Here is a 5276-nt window from a genome sequence, read left to right as displayed (position 1 = left end):
TGCACACCTCCTCCACTTGAGTCACACCTCATTACTAGATGTACCTGCGTAGAACCAAGAAAACTATCAATCTTTTTATTAAGAAGTTCTACCTGATTAGAGAGCATGGTGACTTGATCGATGTTATAGACGCCGGCTGTTTTCGTTGGCTTTGTCCTCATAACTTGCCACTGATAGTTATTTAGTGACATCTCCTCTATGAATTCATAGGCATCTTCTGGTGTTTTATTGTTGATGGTTTCGCCAGCAACTGCGTCGACCATTTGCCTAGTCGCGGGATTCAGACCATTGTGGAATGTTTGTACTTGAAGCCAAAGTAGTAACCCATGGTGAGGGCACCTTCTCAGTAAGTCCTTGTATCTATCCCATGCATCTTAAAGTGTTTCTAAATCCATCTGCACAAAAGAAGAGATATCATTACGCAATTTAGCCGTTTTAGCTGGCGGCAAAATTTTAGTAAAAACTTCTCAGTCATTTGTTCCCAAGTAGTGATAGACCCTCGTGGTAACGAGTTCAACCACTGTTTAGCTTTGTTTCTCATTGAAAAGGGAAATAACCGAAGACGAGTGGCATCATTAGAAACGCCATTGATTTTGAATGTATCGCAAAATTTAAGAAAATTTGCCAAGTGCGTGTTGGGATCCTCATCCTGCAAACCATCAAACTGAACAAACTGCTGTATCATCTGAATTGTGTTAGGTTTTAGTTCGAAATTATTCGCAGCAATAGCATGTTTGACTATACTAGACTTAGTTCCTATTAAAGAAGGTTTAGCATAGTCATACATAGTACATGGAGCAGGATTTTGATTAGCTACAATTCCAGGAGGTAGCTGATCGCCTGGGCTTTCAGCCATCTCGTCGGTTGGATTTTGAGTATCGTTTTCTCGCTCGTTCTCCGTGTAGCATAAACTACGCGTTATTTCTCTTTGATTTTTGTGAATTGTATGATTGATTTCTTCATCAAAGAGTAATGGTCCTGACGGGTTTCTCCTAGACATAAACTATAAAAACCTATCAAGAGAGAGAAAAAAGTAAATTAATAAATAATAAAATAAAATAAAATTGCAAGAAAAATAAATGGCTAAACTAATAAAAATTTAGTGTTCCTAATATTTCAGTTCCCCGGCAACGGTGCCAAAAACTTGATCGCGTGATTCGTAATAAGTAATAAATATTTATAATGAAGATCAAACCTAGACTAACTATTATCACGACGAAAAGGGAAGCGCACCTATCGAACAATAGTATAGTAATGGCAAGACCGGGATATCGTACCCAAGGGAACCAAAAGTACTAGTAATGACTATCTTTTTATTATCTAGCATAAGAATAAAAGGGTTTGTTTTAATTAACTATATATTTAAACTAAGAACACATATAGAAAAGAATTGGGGAATTGCTTTTGGGAAAATCTATTGACTTGAGACAATACCTAAGGAAAAATCCACCTAGACTGTACTTGTTATTCTGGCTCTGAATCAGACGATTTATTCATTCAACTTGTTCCATAGAGATCCCTAAGTTATGTTATTATCCCTATTCAAGACTAATAACGTCTAATCCCTAGATTGAATAACCAAGACTTTTCTCCAATTAACACTCTAGGGTTGCATTAACTAGATCTATGGATCCCCTTATTAGGTTTCACCCTAATCCGACGAAATCTTGTCACCCTATTTCTAGGTACACAACCAACTCCGCTTAATTATGGCAAATGTGCTCATAGACAGGGTCTATTCCTCCTCTGAATAAGAGCGTGTCTTGAATCAGTATCTTGGGATATCAAAACAAGAATTAAGAACACATAATTAAGAACAAGTTAAATATTTATCATATGATTCAGAAAATAATAAAAAGATTCGTCTTAGGTTTCATTCCCCTTAGGTATTTAGGGGATTTAGTTCATAACTAAATACGAAAACATCTCAGAAGAATAAAGAAAACAAAACATAAAGAAAACCCAAAACTCCTGAAGGGGAATTGAGGAGAGATCTTCAGTCTTGATGATGAATCCGGCTTCTGAGATAGATCAATCGGCTTCCTTGGGGTAATTCCTTATGCCTCTTCTCCGTCTCCCTTTTCTCCTCCATTAGTGCATTTTGATAGGCTTTGGAATGCCTAAAAACCCTCCAAAGTGGCCTTTTCCGAATTGGACTTAACTTGGGCTTAGCAGGGACACGGCCGTGTGACGTGATTGCCAGGCCGTGTTCGATCCGTTAAATTGTACACGGCCATGTGGGTCAATGGCCAGGCCGTGTGAATCATGAAAGCCATGGTCGACACCCTCGAAAGACACGGGCATGTGAGCTGCCTGTGTGGCAAGGCTTAGGCCATGTCATCTTCTCGATTTGGTCCATTTTGTCCCTTTTTGGCTCGTTTTTGGCTCCTTTTGACTCTTAGTGCTCTCCTGAGTACAAAACATGAAATTAAAGCATTAGGAGCATTCAATTCATCAATTCTAATGAGAAATCATCTATAAAATGCATTAAACATGGGGTAAAAATATGTATAATTTACGGTTTATCACACCTCATTACTGGATGTACCTGAGTAGAACCAAGTAAACAATCAATCTTTTTATTTAGAAGTTCTACCTAGTTTGACAGTATAGTAACCGAATCGACATTATAGACGTCTGTTGTTTTAGTTGGCTTAGTCCTTATGACTTGCCACTAATAGTTATTCAGTGACATCTCTTCAATAAACTCATAAGCATTTTCAGGTGTTTTATTATTAATGGTTTCGCCAGCAGCTGCATCAACCATTTGTTGAGTCAAAGGATTCAGTCCATTATGGAATGTTTGAACTTGTAGCCCAAGCGGTAGACCATGGTGAGGGCACCTTCTCAAAAGGTCCTTGTATCTCTCCTATGCATCGTAGAGTGTTTCTAAATCCATCTGCACAAAAGAAGAGATATCATTACGTAATTTAGCCATTTTAGCCAACGGAAAATATTTTAGTAAAAAATTTTCGGTCATTTGTTCCCAAGTAGTAATTGACCCTCGTGGTAACGAGTTCAACCACTATTTAGCTTTGTTCCTCAATGAAAAGGGAAACAACCGAAGACGTATGGCATCATTAGAAACGCCATTGATTTTAAATGTATCACATAGTTCCAAAAAGTTTGCTAAGTGAGCGTTGGGATCTTCATCCTACAAACCATCAAACTGAACAAACTGTTGTATCATTTGAATTGTGTTAGGTTTCAGTTCAAAAGTATTTGCAGCTATAGCAGGTCTAACTATGCTTGATTCAGTTCTTGTTAAAGAAAGTTTAGCATAATCATACATAGTGCGTGGAGCAGGATTTTGATTAACCGCAATTGCAGGAGGTAGCTGATTGTCTTGGTTTTTAGCCATCTCTTTAGTTGAGGTTTGAGTATCGTCCTCTTGCTCGTTCTCTATGTATTTTAAGCTTCACCTTATTTCTCTATGGTTTCTGCAAACTGTGCGATCGATTTCTTCGTCAAAAAGTAGTGGTCCTGACGGGTTTCTTCTAGTCATAAACTATAAAAACCTACCAAAAGAAATAAAAAGTAAATTAATAAATAAAAATAATATTAAAATTAAATTGCAAGAAAAATAAATGGCTAAAGTAATAAAAAATGAGCGCTCCTAATATCTTAGTTCCCCGGAAACGGTACCAACAACTTGATCGCAATTTTCGTGTGACAGGTTTTAAATATTTATAATGAATCATTCTTGAAACTAACTATTATCATGATGTAGGCAAGTGTACCTATCGAATAGTAGTATAGTTTTAGCAAGATCGGATTGCCGAACCCAAAGGAACTAAAAGTGCTAGTAATGACTGTCTTTTTATTATCTAGCATAAAAATAAGGAGGTTTCTATTTTAACTAACTAATTATCTAAAATAAAAATTCACAGAAAGTAGAATTGGGGAGTTACTTTTGGAAAACGATTGAATTAAGATAATACCTAAGGAAAAATCCACCTAGACTTTACTTGTTATCCTGGCTTCAAATCGGACGATTTATTCATTTAACTTATTCCGTAGAGATCCCTAAGTTATGTTATTATCCCTATTCAAGACTAATAACGTCTAATCCCTAGATTGAATAATTGAGACTTTTCTCTAATTAACACCCTAGGGTTGCATTAACTCGATCTATGGATCCCCTTATTAGGTTTCACCCTAATCTGGTAAAATCTTGTCACCCTATCTCTAGGCACGCAATCAATTCCGCTTAATTATGACAAATGTACTTTTAGACAGGGTCTATTCCTCCTCTGAATAAGAGCTTATCTTGAATCAGTATCCTGGGATATTAAAACAAGAATTAAGAACACATAATTAAGAACAAGTTAAATATTTATCATACAATTCAGAAAATAATAACAAGATTCGTCTTAGGTTTCATTCCCCTTAGGTATTTAGGGGATTTAGTTCATAACTAAAAAGGAAAACATCTCAGAAGAATAACGAATACAAAACATAAAGAAAACCCAAAACTCCTAAAGGGAAATTGAGGGGAGATCTTCAGTCTTGATGATGAATCCAGTTTCTGAGATTGAACTATCTACTTTTTTCGAGTAATTCCTTCCTCCCTCTCTATGCCTCCTCTTTTCTTCCTCCTCTAGGGTATATTTTTATGCTTTGGAATGCCTAAGAACCCTCGAAATTAGCCTTTTCCGAATTGGACCCAACTTGGGCTAGGCAGGGACACGCCCGTGTGAATCGTGCTTCGAATCTGCCAAATTGACACAGCCATGTGGTCTGCCCTTGTGAGAAAGTCCAGGCCATGTTGATTTCGTACTTTGTCCCATTATTTCCGTTTTTGGCCCGTTTCTCGTTCCTTTCGCTCTCCTATGCTCTCTTAAGTATAAATCATGAAATTAAGGCATTAGAAGCATCGAATTCACCAATTTTAAGGAAAAACCATCCATAAAATGTGTTAAGCATGGGGTAAAATATATGTATAAATTACGGTTTATCAGACAGGTATGAGTCCGATGCAGATCTGAAGCGTAGAGAGATAGAGTATTCTGTGGGAGACTTTTTTTCCTTAAGGTCTCGCCATAGAAGAAGATTCTGAGGTTTGGTCGCAAGGGCAAGCTAAGCCCTTGGTTTATTAGGACGTATCAAATTTTGAGACGAGTGTGACCAGTCGCATATCAGTTGGAGTTACCTCCAGAGTTAGATCGCATTCATGATGTTTTCCATATCTCAATGTTGAGATGCTACCACTCTGATCCCTTACACATTGTTCCTGTGGAGGAGATTGAGGTTAGGCCAGATCTAATGTTTGAGGA

General features: G+C 37.3%; 2 non-coding genes across 2 annotated transcripts; both read left to right on the top strand.

Moving 5' to 3' along the window:
• Window positions 1–321: 321 nt before the first annotated feature.
• LOC121208213 (small nucleolar RNA R71) lies at window positions 322–428 on the top strand. The gene has a single exon (XR_005903170.1). It is a non-coding gene; the product is annotated as a small nucleolar RNA R71 (small nucleolar RNA).
• Window positions 429–2825: 2397 nt separating this feature from the next.
• On the top strand, window positions 2826–2932 carry LOC121208112 (small nucleolar RNA R71). Its single transcript, XR_005903099.1, has one exon. It is a non-coding gene; the product is annotated as a small nucleolar RNA R71 (small nucleolar RNA).
• Window positions 2933–5276: the final 2344 nt, after the last annotated feature.

This window comes from Gossypium hirsutum, chromosome A01, assembly GCF_007990345.1.
Source record: "Gossypium hirsutum isolate 1008001.06 chromosome A01, Gossypium_hirsutum_v2.1, whole genome shotgun sequence".
NCBI lineage: Eukaryota > Viridiplantae > Streptophyta > Magnoliopsida > Malvales > Malvaceae > Gossypium > Gossypium hirsutum.
The sequence above is the reverse complement of the archived record's forward strand: the minus strand, read 5'-3'. Positions and strand labels throughout refer to the sequence as shown.